This window comes from Bubalus kerabau, chromosome 1 (genome assembly GCF_029407905.1).
Source record: "Bubalus kerabau isolate K-KA32 ecotype Philippines breed swamp buffalo chromosome 1, PCC_UOA_SB_1v2, whole genome shotgun sequence".
Lineage (NCBI taxonomy): Eukaryota > Metazoa > Chordata > Mammalia > Artiodactyla > Bovidae > Bubalus > Bubalus kerabau.
In genome coordinates, this window is record NC_073624.1 from 62,864,663 (window position 1) to 62,883,918 (window position 19,256).

General features: G+C 35.8%; 3 pseudogenes; all 3 read left to right on the forward strand.

Annotated features, from left to right (window-relative positions):
* The first annotated feature begins 4,643 nt into the window (after positions 1-4,643).
* LOC129645419 (olfactory receptor 6C3-like) lies at positions 4,644-6,555 on the forward strand (annotated as a pseudogene).
* A 6,580-nt stretch (positions 6,556-13,135) lies between these two features.
* On the forward strand, positions 13,136-14,065 carry LOC129645462 (olfactory receptor 6C3-like; annotated as a pseudogene).
* A 4,364-nt stretch (positions 14,066-18,429) lies between these two features.
* Positions 18,430-18,561, forward strand: LOC129642431 (uncharacterized; annotated as a pseudogene).
* Positions 18,562-19,256: the final 695 nt, after the last annotated feature.

The window sequence follows — 19,256 nt, forward strand, 5'->3', positions numbered from 1 at the left end:
TCAGTTTATGATAATGTATTTTGTGAGTTCAAAGTGTTACAAAAAACTAGTGCTTTCAATGAAAGGCAAATCCTGATGAAGGAAAAATGATGTTACTGAGCAGGAGTAGAGTTTATTAAAGGAATGAATTGTAAAGAAATTAAGGACATAAATTTTGAAATAATATTTTACAATTTTTAAAATTATATATCAAAAATTTAGCTTCCTTTACATGTTCTTTGTTATAAATTTACTCAATACAGGGTATTTAACTTAAGCAGATAATGCATCCTGCAAAGTAGGTAAAGTAGGAAAATACATCTTATAAATAAAGATGGAATTGACATAAAATATAGTCTAGAATTTGGCTTAAAATGGAGAGTTGCACTTAGGGACAGCATGAAATTCAACAATAAACTCAGAATTAATTACTTACATAGATAAGTGTTATCTTAAATCTACTCTCACTATACTAGGCACTGGATCATGTTGCCATAGATTTGAAGGTAAGACTTTGTGCTACACAGATCAGAGCGGAGTTCACAGGAGATTCTGTACTATGTGAGGTGGGTTTGAAAGGATGAATATAAATTCCCACAGAGCTCATACCATGAGTATTACATCTGTTCGGGAATAAAGAAGAAGGTGATTTGAAAATCATTCAAATATTCTACACTCTATGCTAGTCACATACATGTATTTTGTTAATACAAGCTTCACAGTCTTTCTCAGAAAGGTTACTAATATTAATGAGGAGCAGAGAAATGAAGTGGCCATTGGTAGCAATGTTGATGTCTTGGCAAATATCTAACGTGCCTCAAATGTGGTGATCAAATCCTATCTGAAGATGAGAGAAGTAGATTTTTTGTGGAAAGTAGGGGAGCAATGATGGGTAGAGAAGGCAGAAACACTGTGTTGGGAGAAGTGGTCATGTACTCAAAGTAGAAGAATGAGGATAAGATTCACTCTCCCAGAATGCCTGTTGGGTACTCTACAGTCATGTGGTTCTACTCTATTTTCATTGCTGTGGTTGCTATTGTTCTTATGTGACTCTCTTGGTGCTAAATTTATGCACTACTACTTATCTTAGATGTAAGTTTTTACATAACTCAACATCAAAATCCCAAATGTTTTCAGCTCAGTGGTTAGGGAATGTTTTCTCCATTGAACAAAGTCTTATAGGGGTTTTATTAAATGATAAGCACTTTTCAAAATGCTTCACATGTATTTGCTCATTTAATGGTCAAAATAACTTTATGAGATAGACTTGTATTAGTGTGTATTTATAGATGGGGCATGAAGGGACTGATTGACTTTCATACCTAGTAAATGAAATGGATTAAAACCTACAAATCCCCAGTCTTCTGTCAGTTCAGTTCAGTTCAGTTCAGTCGCTCAGTCATGTCCTACTCTTTGCGACCTCATGAATCGCAGCACACCAGGCCTCCCTGTCCGTCACCAACTCCCGGAGTTCACTCAGACTCATGTCCATCGAGTCAGTGATGCCATCCAGCCATCTCATCCTCTGTCGTCCCCTTCTCCTCCTGCCCCCAATCCCTCCCAGCATCAGAGTCTTTTCCAATGAGTCAACTCTTCGCATGAGGTGGCCAAAGTACTGGAGTTTCAGCTTCAGCATCAGTCCTTCCAAAGAAATCCCAGGGCTGATCTCATTCAGAATGGACTGGTTGGATCTCCTTGCACTCCAAGGGACTCTCAAGAGTCTTCTCCAACACCACAGTTCAAAAGCATCAATTCTTCAGCGCTCAGCCTTCTTCACAGTCCAACTCTCACATCCATACATGATCACAGGAAAAAACATAGCCTTGACTAGACAGACCTTCATTGGCAAAGTAATGTCTCTGCTTTTGAATATGCTATCTAGGTTGGTCATAACTTTCCTTCCAAGGAGTAAGCATCTTTTAATTTCATGGCTGCAGTCACCATCTGCAGTGATTTTGGAGCCCCCCAAAATAAAGTCTAACACTATTTACACTGTTTCTCCATCTATTTCCCATGAAGTGATGGGACTGGATGCCATAATCTTCGTTTCTGAATGTTGAGCTTTAAGCCAACTTTTTCACTCTCCACTTTGATTTTCATCAAGAGGCTTTTTAGTTCCTCTTTAAATTTTACCCCCCCAAAAGAAAAATTAAAACTCATTACTTCCAAAACATATACAAATAAACATATTATTAACATTTGCTTTATTGAAGGACAATTATCTTACTTATTAATCATCGTCATAATAACATATAAGTAATACTTTAAATATAAAGGGAAATAGGTTATATGAGAATAAAGTCCATAATGATGACACATAGTTATGCTGTAATATTATAAATTGTTGCCAGGGATTAAGATGATATCGACCTTAAGCTTACATGATTGTCTATCTCATTTCCCCCTCTATCTCTAAAACCTACAGTTGCCAGTGGCAGTGGCTTTAGCATTTCTGACTTCCAGTGAGGTAGTAAGAACTGAAAAGCCTGAAAGACTTCCTTGGTGGTCCAGTGGTAAAGACTTTGCCTTCCAATGAAGGGGGTGCTGGTTAGATTCCGGATGGGGAATGGAGGATCCCACATGCATCATGGCTGAAAGAAACCTCAACAGAAAAAAAATATTCTAACAAATTCAATAAGGATTTTAAAAATGGTTCACATATAAAAATCTTAAAAAAAGGAAAAAAACTGGATGTTAACAAAACTTGATTTGCTGTTTTGTTGTTGTTTAGTCACTAAGTTGTGTTCAACTCTTTTGCAACACCGTGGCGTGAGCATTCCAGGCTCCTCTGTCCGTTCCCATTCAAGAATCCTGGAGTGGGTTGACATTTCCTTCTCCAGGGATCTTTCCAACCCAGGGATCAAACCTTCTTCTCCTGCATCGCAGGCAGATACTTTACCTCTGAGCCACCAGAGAAGCCAAAGACAAAATAGTCATTTTTTATTTAAAAATTGCAATATCTTTTCCATTTTAAAGATTCTCAGTATAATTAAGCTTTTAAGTTACACAGGAGGAAAACTGTGTAGGCATTGGAATATTAGCACAAAGATAATTCGCATGAAACCTGGTGGGTATGTTTCTGAAAGTTCACAGGTAGTATTTGGTGCCAGAAAAAGTGTAGGAACAATTATTGCCCTATAAGCTTTGTGATATTTACAGTTTTAAACTTCCCTTAATGAAAGAGTGTTTTACTTATTAAACAGAGGAAACTTAAGGATCAATGTCATTATCAATTTCTTTAAATTTACCCTGAAGGTGAAATGACATACTAATTTCATCAAATTCTAGATCTACACTAGGATTTCTTTGCATTGATTGCTGAAGAAGGCTTTCCTATCTCCTCTTGCTGTTCTTTGGAACTCTGCATTCAGATGCTTATATTTTTCCTTTTCTCCTTTGCTTTTCACTTCTCTTCTTTTCACAGCTATTTGTAAGGCCTCCTCAGACAGCCATTTTGCTTTTTTGCATTTCTTTTCCATGGGGATGGTCTTGATCCCTGTCTCCTATACCATGTCATGAACCTCAGTCCATTGTTCATCAGGCACTTTATCTATCAGATCTAGGCCCTTAAATCTATATCTCATTACCACTGTATAATCATAAGGGATTTGATTTAGGTCATACCTAAATGGTCTAGTGGTTTTCCCTACTTTCTTCAATTTAAGTCTGAATTTGGCAATAAGGAGTTCATGATCTGAGCCACAGTCAGCTCCTGGACTTGTTTTTGTTGACTGTATAGAGCTTCTCCATCTTCGGCTGCAAAGAATACAATCAATCTGATTTCGGTGTTGACCATGTGGTAATGTCCATGTGTAAAGTCTTCTCTTGTTTGTTGGAAGAGGGTGTTTGCTATGACCAGTGCGTTTTCCTGGCAAAACTCTCTTAGTCTTTGCCCTGCTTCATTCCGTATTCCAAGGCCAAATTTGCCTGTTACTCCAGGTGTTTCTTGACTTCCTACTTTTGCATTCCAGTCCCCTATGATGAAAAGGACATCTTTTTTGGGTGTTAGTTCTAAACGGTCTTGTAGGTCTTCATAGAACTGTTCAACTTCAGCTTCTTCAGCATTACTTGTTGGGGCATAGACTTGGATTACTGTGATACTGAATGGTTTGCCTTGGAAACGAACAGAGATCATTCTGTCGTTTTTGAGATTGCATCCAAGTACTGCATTTTGGACTCTTTTGTTGACCACGATGGCTACTCCATTTCTTCTAAGGGATTCCTGCCCACAGTAGTAGATATAATGGTCATCTGAGTCAAATTCACCCATTCCAGTCCATTTTAGTTCGCTGATTCCTAGAATGTTGATATTCACTCTTGCCATCTCCTGTTTGACCACTTCCAATTTGCCTTGATTCATGGACCTGACATTCCAGATTCCTATGCAATATTGCTCTTTACATCATCAGACCTAGCTTCTATCACCAGTCACATCCACAACTGGGTATTGTTTTTGCTTTGGCTCCATCCCTTCATTCTTTTTGGAGTTATTTCTCCACTGATCTCCAGTAGCATATTGGGCACCTACTGACCTGGGGAGTTCCTCTCTCAGTATCCTATCATTTTGCCTTTTCATACTGTTCATGGGGTTCTCAAGGCAATAATACTGAAGTGGTTTGCCCTTCCCTTCTCCAGTGGACCACATTGTGTCAGACCTCTCCACCATGCCTGCCCGTCTTAGACGTGAGTCTGAGTGAACTCCGGGAGTTGGTGATGGACAGGGAGGCCTGGCGTGCTGCGATTCTTGGGGTCGCAAAGAGTTGGACACGACTCAGCGACTGAACTGAACTGAGCTGCTAAGATCTGAGGCAAAGAGTTACTTTTCAATTTGTGCTTCTGTGCAAAATGAAAAGTATATAAATACTGCATATTGTTTTAAGCTAAAACATAAAACTGTTTCCATATGTACCTTCCTAAGAAATCATAGTAGATGCCAAATATTAATGATTTCAATGGACTTTTAAGACAAATCATTGAATAAGTGTATATGTCCCCTATTAAATAAAATAATTAGGTTATTTATTCTATTTACTGTAAATACATAAGTAACATATATACAATGTTCTCATATTATCTTGATAGTTACATTCATAAATACTAATATAATAAAATTAGTAATTAAATTATTTCATCATTAAACATTTATTTTATTTGCTAAGTAAATCATTAATTTCTTATATCATAATAGTATTGGGTTGTTGCTTCAGATTTTTATGTTTCATTTTGATCTTGTGAAGGAAGTGAGATCATCCATTTCTGTTTTAGGTGGTAGTATCTTCTAATAAATACATGACAGAAAAAAAGAAAAACGTATATTTTATAGGATTATTCCAACAAAACTACAATGATTTAATTGGACAAACAAAAAAGCTTTGATTTATTTCACTTTTCATTTTCTATAGTGTAACTTATTATATGAAGATTTGCTATCATCTGCTAGATTTAGAAACAGAATTAGTATGTAAAGCAGGATTCATGAATATGTCTTAAGTAATAATGCAGGTAAGATAATCAAAATAAAATACCATTTACATGAATTATAAAGTTTTAGAACTGCATTAATGATGATGATATTGGTCACAGTGAATTATACTTTTCATCTATTCCCTTTAATGTACTTTCCACCTAAGTATATTAAAAAAAAAAAAAAAAAAAAAAAAAAAAAACCAAAAAACAGAAAACAAAACAAAACAAAAAAACAAAAAAAGAGAGAAAAATGAACCATACAGTGATCACAGAGTTTGTCCTCCTAGGCCTTTGTGATGATCCTTACCTTCAGATTGTGATTTTCTTTTTTAATTTATCATATATGTATTAAGTGTCACTGGAAACCTGACTACACCACCCTATCACGGGTGGACTCCCATCTCCAGACCCATGTATTTCTTAATTTGAAATTTCTCTTATTTCTTACAATTGTGCAGCCCAACTATTTTTCTTTATTTTCATGGGGGAGGGGGGTGACTGAATTTTACATTCTAAGTGCCATTGTCATATGTTGCCATCTGCAAGCCCCTGCATTATACAACGATCATGAGCAGGGAACTGCCACCGGCTTGTGCTCTATGCATGGCTGGGCAGGTTTCTGACCATTTTTTCGCCCCTTATGCTTCTCCTCCAGCTGGATTAGTGTGCTCATTGATCATTTTGTGTGACTATTTTCCCCTTTTACAATTGTCTTGTTCAGATACATGGCTTCTAGAAGTAATGGGTTTTTACTTTGCTTTGGTTAGTTTGCTATTCACCTTGGCATTAGTGATTTTGTCCTATACATACATTATCAGGATATTTTGAGAATTCCACTTGCCAGTCAGAGAAAAAAGACCTTCTCTACTTCTTCTTCTCACATGATTGTCATCGCCATCTCTGATGGAAGCTGCATATTCATGTATGCTAATCCCTCCCCAAAGAAAAGAGATCATTGACAAAAGGGGTAGCTATTCTCATAACCTCTGTGGCCTCCTTCCTGAACTCCTTCAACTACACCCTGAGAAACAGCAAGTGAAACAAGCCTTCAAAGACATGGTCTATAAAGCAGTCTTTTCTGCCAATAAAAATTTTTTTGGTCAAAAATAAAGGACACTTTAAAGAACAATCAGATTAAATCCTGAAATTCCTAACCATCTATTCATTAATAACTACCTTTGCTCTTTATAGCCTGTTAACCTGCCACATGACAGTTAATATATTTCCCAATCTGTTACTTTCACTTCCAAGCTAAGTTTTTCCAGTGCATTGTTTATCAACATTTCAAAATATATAAAGTTATTCCTCCTACAGAATTTTTGTAGATTGAAATGTATTTCTTTAAGACAAAGCACATTGTGAAAAGATCGTTTTAATTCTGTTAATCAGTCCCTGAAAGGATTCTATGAAGTACCAGACTGTACTTCAAATGTAGAGTTTCAAAATGAGTGTGTAATTTCCTATGTATTTTCAAGGTGAACACTGATAGTTTCCTATGGTGTAAAGAAGCTATATAGTCTGTGTAATAGTACATGAAATTCAGTCCAAAGAGATAATATGTACTCGTGCATTACACTTTTAAAGTAGAGATTTTTATTTTGTGGAATTCAATATATATATATAGAAGGTAAATATTGATCATGATATTATGTATTTTTATATAATTTATTATATTTATAATCAAATAATTAAAAATAAATGTAATATAACTTTAACACTGCCACTTTTCAGAACTTAATACTCATGTCTATGACAATTACTTTGAATTTTTTGTCAAGTGTTCATAAACCTACATTTATTTAGGGTCTATTTTTTGAGATTCATTTTATTTGCATCATTTTCTCTTCTTTATGTCCCTTGTAAATTGATGTTGTTATGTATACATTTGATAAAACATCCACCTCTCCCAGTCTTTTAAAGCTGGATTTGTTCAGGGGAAACCATCACTACTCAGTCCACCTAGAGACTCTGGGGGCCTCTCCAATCTTTTCTGAGGATGTCTATCCTCAGATTTGTGTTTGGAGATTCCGCAGCAAGCTGAGTAAATGTGGGTTCATATCTCTTTTTATTCTATTGTATCAACAGTGTCCTATAGTATCTAAGACAGCAGGTTCTCAATGTTTGTTGAATAAATAACAATGATTGAGTCAACAGATGTGGAGATATTTTTGGTCATTTCTAAAATTAGATTAAAGGAATCTGAATCATAAATTTTTGCAGATTTCCTAGGTTTTATGCTACAGTCCCTAGGGTCACAGAGTCGGACACAACTGAGCAGTTTCACTTCACTTCATGCTTTCATTAATTACCAGAACCCAGCCCACCAATCCGGAGAAGGCAATGGCACCCCACTCCAGTACTCTTGCCTGGAAAATCCCATGGATGAAGGAGCCTGGAAGGCTGCAGTCCATGGTGTCGCTGAGGGTCAGACACGACTGAGCGACTTCACTTTCACTTTTCACTTTCATGCATTGGAGAAGGAAATGGCAACCCACTCCAGTGTTCTTGCCTGGAGAATCCCAGGGACGGGGGAACCTGGAGGGTTGCTGTCTATGGGGTCACACAGAGTCGGACACGACTGAAGTGACTTAGCAAAAATAGCAATAGCCCACCAATCAAAGGAAAAGAGGTCTCTGGATAGTAGATACTTAATTAGCACCATTATTAAGGGAAAATGACCTGTGAAAAATTCTTAGAACATATTGAAGACTTTAAAATTTATGTAATCGAACTTCTCTCATGCCTCCTATGGGAAATCACTGAGCATGATACTGTATCTCATTCTTCTTTTCATTGTTCTCTATTTAATCTTTTGAATAATTTATTTTATACTTAATAGCTTAGTGAACCACTTTATGTGGACATTGTATTACACAAGAAAGGAAATGTAGTGTTTACACATAAGATTCATTCATCCCAATATTTCAGTCAGCAAGGTCAAGAGATGTCTATCCTTTAGGGAAATCCTGATGTACCAAATTCAGAAAACCTCTTTCAAAAATTTTGCAAATCTTCCATATGTTTCTGCCCTACTTCTCATGCTTTTCTATCTCTTTGGACATTGTCCACCAAGTTTTCTAATTCAATATTGGTACAGATATTAATAACATATGTATAATCCTTAGAGTATTTTCCTCTTAGCTCTGTTGCCACATTTGATTCACTGGAGTACTTCCCATGAGCCATGTGCATATGTTGTGATAAAACTGCATGTGGCTCATGCAGGTTAAAAATCCATATAAAAATCATGTCCATAAAGAACCACAGTAATGATATCTTGCTACCCTTCACCATTTTTTTCTCTCATGGCTACAAAGCAAAATCCATCAAAGAAAAATAGCTGTAGAAACAAGATAATTGCAAGTGTGTTGAGATAGTGTATTTTTACAAACGCTAAATATCTTAACCTAAACTTGAAGTAGTTACCAATATTTTTTAATAGTTTCTGCCACTTAATGTGATGCATTTGTAGAAATAGAGGTAAGATTGTAAAGTAAAAGCCAATGCAAACTTTCCTTTCCTTAATACTCATTTATTAATCCTTAGCTTAGCATTTCATCAGGTGAAATAAATAATGAATAATTTGGGGTTGCCATTCCTTCCTGTACATATCAAGGATTCTGAAGAATGAGTCTGTTTAAGTTTCCTGTTTGTCAAACTAATTAATTAATTTTCAGAAAATTACTCTGAGTTTGGTCCTGATCATTGAACATACGTCTGATAAGTATCACATGCTTCAGTTTCAGGAGGAAATAGTATAGAATTACAATTTGACCTTTAACTTACTGTATGCTTTTGTTTATAATAATTACTCTCTGATAGTTTCTTCAAAGGTAACATAAGGTTATTTCAATGAATCAATGAGATCAATGAGATAAGTACATAAATAGCACTGTCTCCAATAATTTTCCTCCAAAATGGTTGCTATTGTTTTATAGTGGGACCATCTTCCTCAAATGTAATAATTGATTTTATTTGTAGGAATAATAAAGAGAACAGTATTTACTGTGTGGGAATACATGCTTTAAAATTTTATATAATTTAATTTTACTTTTAATCAAGTTAGCCATCACAATAATTCTATGAAATATTATCCTCATTTTCACAGTTGGGAAGAAAAACATGTAACTCAGAGAGATTTGTGTTTTTAATCCAGATCTCTTGGAATGCAAATCCCGAATAATCCCACACAAAATAATTTAAATTAAGACATGATGCTATATTTTTATATGAATTTCTTTTCCTTATTAGGTTAGAAATTATCTTCGAATATAGATACTTGTTAACAAACAGGTATTTAGGGAGAAATAGAATATCTCTACGGAGAAGGAAATGGCACCCCACTCCAGTACTCTTGCCTGGAAAATCCCATAGATGGAGGAGCCTGGCAGGCTGCCGTCTATGGGGTCGCACAGATTTGGACACGACTGAAGAGATTTAGTAGCAGCAGCAGCAGCAGCAGAATATCTCTATGGAAACCCACAGATCCTAAGAGTGATTTAGGTGATTACAATTTTTTCCTTCATTATTCCTAATCATATGGGTTTGTGTGTTGACCTGACTAATTTGATTTGACTCCCCTTTTCCATTAAGAAAAAGTAAGTTGCCTTTTTTCAGAGGAGTCAGAGAAACAGAATTCTGAACTAACTGCTGCTGCTGCTGCTGCTAAGTCGCTTCAGTCCTGTCCAAATCTGTGCGACCCCATAGACGGCAGCCTGCCAGGCTCCTCCGTCCATGGGATTTTCCAGGCAAGAGTACTGGAGTGGGGTGCCATTGCCTTCTCCGATATATACCCTGCAAATACTATTTATATATATGTATATGAAAACTGTTCTACTATGCTTGATAAAAGCTTGAGAAAGGACATAAAAAAAAGTAGAAGAGATGGAGAAATCTGAAAACAAAAGCTAAATGAGATGGGAGCACTGAATATGAAATAGAAAAAGTGAAACCAACTAGATAAAAGTAAAAGCTCATCCTATGGTCCAGTTCTTCTTAAACATGGCTGCTCCTTAGAAACATATCTGGAGCTTTGGAGGAAGAAAGCAATACCTGGGCATTTGTATTTTTCAAAAAATTCCAAGATATTTCAGATATGCATTTTTATTTTTAAAGGTGATTATAGGTTTTCCTATTAAATATTAGTGTTGATGATATAGCATTTTATTCTTGACCAATCATGATACAATGATATTGAGTAATAGTTACATAATCACAATAGTAAAAGATGTTTATCAGTTTTCACCATCATTAGGCAGACAACATTTAAAGATCATTGCAATTGCAAGCTATAATGGAAACATGATTAACCTAATAATATAAAATAATTCCATACACTTTGGGAGGTTAGGCAGAGAGATATAGTAACTGGAAGTACATACATGCACAGGTTTTCATCTACCCAGTCAGTCTACGTCTTTTGGTTGGTGCATTTGACTCATTTACATTTCAGGTAATTATCAATATGTATCATCTTATTATCATTTTCTTACTTGTTTTGGGTTTATTTTTTGTAGGTCTTTTCCTTGTCTTGTTTCCTGCTTAGAGTAGTTCCTTTAGCATTTGTTGTAAAGCTGGTTTGGTGGTGCTGAATTCTCACAATTTTTTCTTATCTGGAAAGCTTTTGATTTCTCCATCAAATCTGAATGAGAGGCTTACTGGGTAGAGTATTCTTGGTTGTAGGTTCTTCTGTTTTCATCACTTTAATATATTGTGCCATTCCCTTTTGGCTTGTAGAATTTCTGTTAAAAAGTCAGCGGATAACCTGATGGAAGTTCCCTTGTACGTTATTTTTCCCTTGTTACTTTTAATATTTAATAAAGTTCTTATATAACTTAGAATTATGAAAGAACCTTGAAGCTCCAACAACAATGAAGTCTAAGGATAAGTAATGAAGTGTATATGTAGAAAACTTTTATATGCCAAGAATATGACAAAAACTAAAGTAGATTGAGTGCTATTTTTGTAAGATTTCACATCTATTTTATTACTCAAAAATAGTAAATAACTGTGATTAATGAAAAGTATTATTTTGTAGAAGTCCTCATTGAACTCTTCTGTGGGATGAACATAAACATTCCCAAGAGAGATTCACTATAGAAGCGAGTCAGGAGGCTCTGAGAACACCAATGGTAGCTTCCAGAAATCCCCGATGTTCCACGTCATAGCACAGCTGTCACCTGGCCTTTGTTCCCAGGAGATCAACACACAACAGCTAAACTTGAATATTTGAGCATTTAGTGCAACTAAATGCCAGATCCTAGTTTAAGAATCTATACTCATAATACCCCACGTTGCCATGTCACTTGCAGTTCTCGCTTTAAATATTGCTCCCTTAAACTTCTAGACCAACTTATTGAAGAGGATGATAGAAGTTCCATATCTTCTTAAAGTTTTTGATATTCCATTTTTATTTTTCATGAATCGTCATAAAATAGAGAAAAATAATCAAATTTGATTCATGTGATGTTTACTAGTGTCTGGCAGAGTAGCAATGATTTATCTTCTATTATTCACAGCAGACATGTGAATATCTAAAATAAGATAAGGGAGCTATCATGATTTTAGCAAACCAGATACGCAGAATGATAGATACATCCAGTGGAGCTGGGAATCAGTTGAATGGCTTTGGATTAATAGCAGAGGTTTTCCTCTACATTTCTGAAATATCTTTTTGGATTAGTCACCTCATGCAAAAGATAAATGTGGGGTAGAACTCCAAGGGAATAAAACAGTTGTTCATAAAGTTTAATAGCTGAGAAGCAACGATGTTCAAATGGAAAATGTACTGGGCTAAAGTCTGGGTGACAGAGCTGCTACTATCTGAGGCAAGTAATTACTTTTCAGTTTGTGCTTCAATGCAAAATAAATAATTGATAAATACTGCATATCCTTTTAAGCTCAAAAATATACACAGTCTTCTATACATATAAAGTTTCTTTACATATATTCATAGAAAATCTCAGAGAATGTCAAACATTAATGCTTACAAAGGAATTATCAGACAAACCATTAAGTGAATGCTATTTAATATATAAAATAATTATATTTTCTTGTAAATAATATCTAATACCTATGGTATATTTTCATATTGATAATTACATTCATAAATACCAATATAAAAATAAAGCTGGTAATTAAATTATCTAATAATTAAACATTTTAAAGTTTATTTTATTTGCTAAGAAAATCATGAATTGATTTCTTGTTTAATAAAAGGTGTTGTTACTTTATTCTTCTAAGTTTCATTTATATCTTATGATGGAAGTAAGATCATCCACTTCTCTTTTAGATGGCAGTGTCTTCTGATACCTACATGACAAAAAATGATGTATGTTTTATAGGGTAATCCCAACAAAACTGCAAGGACTTGCATAAACTAGACAAAGCAAAAAGTATCAAATTCATTTATCATCTCTGAATAATATGACTCGTATAAAGATTTCCTAACTTCTCCTGTTAGATTTAGAATACGAGAACTATTATATAAAACATGACCCACAAATACATTTTAAGAAAAATTATAAATAAGGTATTAAAAGAAAACAATATGGGCATGAATTAGATAGAATGCTTTAGAATTGATGATGATATTGATCATAATGAATTATATTTTTCATCTCTTCCTTTTAATACACTTTCTATCTAAATATATTTAAAAAAAGAAAAAAGGAGGAAAAAAGAGAAAGAAATGAATCACACAGTGATCACAGAGTTTGTCCTTCTAGGCCTTTCTGATGATCCTGAGCTTCAGATTGTGATTTTCCTCTTTTTATTTATCACATATCTATTAAGTGTCACTGGAAACCTGACTATCATCACCCTAACCTGGATGGACTCCCATCTCCAGATGCCAATGTAATTCTTCCTCCGAAACTTCTCTTTCTTAGAAATCTCCTTTACTACTGTGTGCATCCCTAGATTTCTGGGGGCAATTATTACCAAAAACAAGACTATTTCTTACAACAGTTGTGCAGCCCAACTGTTTTTCTTTATTTTCACGGGGGTGACTGAATTTTACATTCTAACCGCCATGTCCTATGACTGCTATGTTGCCATCTGCAAGTCCCTGCATTACACAACCATCATGAGCAGGAAACTCTGCAGCCTGCTTGTGCTCTGTGCTTGGCTTGGTGGGTTTCTGACCATTTTCCCACCCCTTATGCTTCTCCTCCAGCTGGATTACTGTGCTTCCAATGTTTTCCCCCTTTTACAATTGTCTTGTTCAGATACATGGTTCCTAGAAATAATTGGTTTTTACTCTGCTTTGGTTACCTTGTTTTTCACTTTGGCATTAATGATTTTGTCATATATGTATATTGTCAGGACTATTCTGAGAATCCCATCTGCCAGTCAGAGAAAAAAGGCCTTCTCCACTTGTTCCTCTCACATGATTGTCATCTCCATCTCCTATGGAAGCTGTATATTCATGTATGCTAATCCCTAGGCCAAAGAAAAGGCATCATTGACAAAAGGAGCAGCTATTCTCAGTACCTCTGTGGCCCCCATGCTGAACCCCTTCATCTACACCCTGAGAAACCAGCAAGTGAAACAAGCCTTCAAAGACATGGTCTATAAAGCAGTCTTTTCTGCCAATAAATTATTTTTTGGTCCTCTTTAAAGGGCAGTTTGGTTAATTCCTGAAGTTCCTTAAAGTCTGTATAACTATGGTTGGTCTTTATAATCTCTTAACATGCCCCCTGATAGTTAATATATTATTTTCCCAGTCTGCTGCTTCTACTTCCATTCCTGTTTCTCCAGTGTATTGCTTTTTGACATTTAAAAATATAATAAAGGTTATTTCTCATGCAGAATTTTTGTAAAAATGAAATGTATTTCTTTAAGACATAGCACAATGTGAAAGATGGTTTTAATTCTCTTCATCAGTCCCTGAAAAGATCCTATGATACCACCTTGTACTTCAAATATAAAGTTTCAAAATGAGTGTGTAATTTCCTGTGTATTTTCAAGATGAACATTAATATTTCCTATGGTTTAAAGAATCTATATATTCTGTGTGATATTATGTGTGAAATGAAAATATCTCCTGTCATATCAACAAACAAGAAACGTCACAGCCATCACTAATTTCTGGTCTCCAAATGTGAATGAGAGCTCCCAAAACTGAGATCCAGTAGAGTCTCATTCCCTCATGGTGATTGCTGAGTACCTGGGGGTGATGCAAGAAGTAGCCACTTGCAACTCTTTAAGGTGAACAAGGGAACCAAATTTGGCCCCAGATAGCTGAGAAGGAAATGGCAACCCACTCCAGTGTTCTTGCCTGGAGAATCCCAGGGACGGGGGAGCCTGGTGGGCTGCCGTCTATTGGGTCGCACAGAGTCGGACACGACTGAAGGGACTTAGCAGTAGCAGTAGCAGTAGCAGCTGAGGTGTTTATGCAAGGAATTAATTCAGTGAACCTAGAGGCTTGTGTCTTCCCATACCTAGAATGTTAAATTCCTTAATCTGATACCTGATCTTTGGTGTTCAGACTGCCTGCTCTCTTTGTTGCAAACTTGTATATAGTCTGACTCCCTCTCCTGTCTTCTTGAAGCAGTTTTCTCAGAGCTACTGAGATGCTGTTTCCTGGGCTCAGAGTCCTAAACATTCCCATCAAATAAAATAGCTCTCTTCTTTCAGGTTGTGACTATATTTTTTTAGTCAGCATACACTAAATTCAGTCCAAAGAGATATGTACTCTTGCATCAGACTTTTAATGTCAAGATATTTATTTTGTGAAATTCAATACATGTTTTGAAGGTAAATATTGATCATGATATCATGTAATTTGTATGTAATTCATATACTCTGTATTATTTTGGAAAAAAATCATTCAAATAAATTTCAGAATAAATTCAATAAAACTAAAACACTGCCACTTTGCTGAATTTAGTGATCATATTTATGACAGTTATTTTGATGTCTTTGTCAAGTGTTCAAAAACCTCCATTTGTTTAGGGTAAAATTTTTGAGGTTTATTTTATTTGATTGGGTTATTCTCTGTTTCTTCTTTTCCCTTGTAACTTGGTGTTTTTACCTACACCAACTGGCGGTTCAACTGCCACTCCAGTATTTTGGAGTTACATTTGTTCAGGACTTCATCATCATCAAGTCCACCAAGAGATATGGGGGCATCTCACATATTTTATAAGGATGACTTTGGGATGCTTCAGAGGGCCCCTGAGACAACCCAAAGAGCTATTAAACCACCTGGGTTCATTAGACATTTTAAGTTACATGGGAAATATTGTTGAAGGGATGATAAATCTTCTCAGGTCATACTATACGGTTGATTTACTAATATATATATATATATATCCTAAAATTATGTGGAATTCATATAGATCTGATATGCCCTGATAAAAATGTGCTCAATTATAATTCTAGTTATCATATTAGTGTTACATATCACAGCAATGGCCAGGCTACTTTGTCAATTGCAATTTAATCAGATTTTTAACATGCCTTCTATGGCTTCACTGTGATGCCTTTGCAAGAATACAGCTATTTCAAGATTTATGGAAAAGACTTTTCTAAGATTAACCAATAAAAACTTTTGTTTGTTTGTTATCTGGTAAACTGGTAACAGGCAATTTAGCCTAATCTCTATGTTAAGAGAACAAAGTTTTCTTAGAATGAAGCTTGCAATAACAGATTATGAATTTCTTTGCCTTTAAGTATTTTATTTGTTTTTAAAATCTTTTGTTACTTTGGTAAAGTAAATAAGAATTATTAAAGATTATGGTACATGTAAAAGCTCATTCTGCTTCTATAAGAAATAACCCTTCACTGTTAGACTTTTGCTATTTGATGTCCTTAAAACATGGCAATAGTCTACTCCTAAATCAGAGAATTAAAAATGGGTTAACAATAGCTGTAAATCTAAGAGTCAGCGCTCTGGGAAATCTAAGACGGTGGCTTGGATTTTTCAGGCTCCCTGACAAATCTCATTTTTATTTGATGGGTCAAAGCCTTCCCTGGCTACAGGGTTAATGCCCTCACATGACAAAAAAAAATTATATTTTACTTAATATTAAGTTCTAGTTTTGTTAATTAAGGTCTGTGTTTACTATGACTCACTTCTGAGATAGTTCCTTGCTGTTATGTTATATTGATAAAGGTTTAATTAAGTTATTAAAAGGGACACTCTAAGTTTGTTTCTAAAGCTTATCTCAATAACCAACCTTTCGATGTACAACCAGGAGAGTCACACCTGTCTATAGTCATTTAACCAAGTCAGGTGACCCATGGTATGCTGGGCTATACCTAATGAAAGTTCTTGACTTAAATTCTTTCTTGTGACCTTATTAACAGCTGCTAGCTGTACTATTTTCTATGTCTTTTGTTTCAGAAGATTGTTTGTTATGTTAATAAATGTGTGACTGAGCCTGTGATAAAATGCTGATAAGCAGTTCCATGAGATCAATGAGTGTAATAATGTAACTCTAGATATGGGAAGAAGCAACAAGAAGGAATATTTTCCTGGACCAAGAGGCTAGTGAGACAGGCATGGTCCAGAGACTTTTGCTGCTCACAAGACTTGGTCCAATAACAGCACACTGAGTGGCCAATCAATGGAATCTTCCCTGGATCTGGAATGAGCCTTCTCAGCATTGCGGGGCACAATGGGCATGAAATGCACCCAAAGCATGGTCAAATATGTGGACCCTGCTGACTGGGAGTTGGCATTTGCCAGCTGCCTCTACAAAGATTACATCATGACCACTGCAAGCTGCTGACCTTCAACACCCCTTAAAAGGAGCTCAGGATGGCGATCAGAAATAAGGCACTCTGTGCTCTGGGAAAAGCCCAGAAGAACTGGCATTCAGATAGTCAGATGTTTTCAGGTAAAGATTTTATGAGCCCAAATTTTTGCATCTTCTTGTACCTAGAGAAACACTAATGTCACAAACCAATGCAGACCCTGGTTCTTGTGGCTAGCCCCTGAGCAGCTTTCCTACTTCTTTTAATCTTTGGGCCATGTACCTTTAACTTTTTTGTTAAGTTTGTTTCTTCTAGAATACAACAAATCTCCAAGTGGTAGTACAACAAGAATATCCTCTGATCAACCCAAAGACAATGCTGAAACAAATCACCTTATCATTCCATGGACTCTCATCTCCCTCCATAAATGCATCCTGACAAAGAAGCAGGCAAAATGAGCCCAGAGCCCCATGACACCCCTGTACAGTCTGAAGAAGCCAGAGTGGTCATTGCTCTTCTTCTCCTGAAACTCAGTTCCCAAATGCCTAAGGGGGAAATAGGTAGATAGTTAGACATGAACAGGGTATCAACAGGGACCAAAGAATTGGCCCTAAAAATAAAGGAAGGGAGGAATGTGGTGACCCAGGGACTAAAAAACAGATAAAACCAAGGAGGGTCTTGGAATGCAGGCATGGAAAAACCAGACACATATGGTCCTTGCCTCCCCCATGTCACAACTATTAATGGATTTCAGGTCCTCCAGAGCAGTATAACCTGTTTCCCCTCCTACCCCACACAAGGAAGGTATTTGCCTTACTCATCTCCACCCAGTATACATGCCTCATTCAATCAGCAAGTGACCTGCAATACACCTATCCCATTCCTTGTACTTGTACCCTGGGGTATAAAAGTGGACTAAGGACCATTCAACATCAGTTCTCCCTTGAGCTGGCTCACTGTTCTAACAGCATCTCCCATTCTTTTTTTTTCTTTCTTTTTTAAAAATTTTCTTTATTCTTTTATTGAAGGCTAATTGCTTAACAGAATTTTGCTGTTTTCTGTCAAAGCTCAACAAGAATCAGCCATAGGTATACATATATCCCCTCCCTTTTGAACCTCTCTCCCAACTCCCTCCCAATCCCACCCCTGTTGATGCAGAACCCCTGAGCCATACAGCAAATTCCCCTTTACTATCTATTTTACATATGGTAATGTAAGTTTCCATGTTACTCTTTCCATACATCTCACCCTCTCCTCCCCTCTCTCCATGTCCCTAAGTCTATTGTTTCTCAGCCTTTTGGCTAAGATCAAGTATATTATCTCTTCTTATCAGCATCTCCCACTCTAATAAACTTTATTTCCCTCCATTCTATATGTCTGGAAATTCTTTTCCAACCTGTGCACAGACCACAACAGTATTTTCTATATTTGTGTTTGGAGATTCCTTGGTAGGCTGATTAAAGTTTGGGTCATCTCTGTTTTGATCCTGTAGTGTCCCTAGTGCTCCTATACTATCTAAGGCTAGAAGAATCTCAATAAATGTTTGTTGAATGAATAGCAGTGATTTAGTCAATAGATGAGGTTTATTTAATTTTCTGTCCTTTCTAAAATTAGATTAAAAGGAATCTGAGTTGTAAATTCTTGTAAAATTCCTAGATTTTATGCTTTCAGTAATTATTGGAACACTGACAATCAATCAGATGAAAACAGGACCTCTGGTAGATCCTTCTCAACAATTAGTACCATTATTATGGAAAAATAACCTGAAAAGATTTTGGAAGAGTTTGAACAGTTTAAAGTGTATTTAATCCAAAATTTCTCATAAATTTTATTGGAATTCACTGAGTATGATATTTTGTCTCATTCTTGTTTTTATTGTGCTGTATATTTAATAGACCAGAGAGCAACTTTATAGAGACATTTTATTACATAAGAAAGGAAAATATAATGTTTACTCATAAGATTCATTCATCACAGTATTTTAGTCAGCAAGGGGAAAAAGGTCTGTTCTTCAGAGAAATGGTGATTTAGGATATTCAGGAAATCCCTTCCAAAATCCTGTACATTTAGATATCTTCACATAGATAGTAAGCAAAATAATCCATATG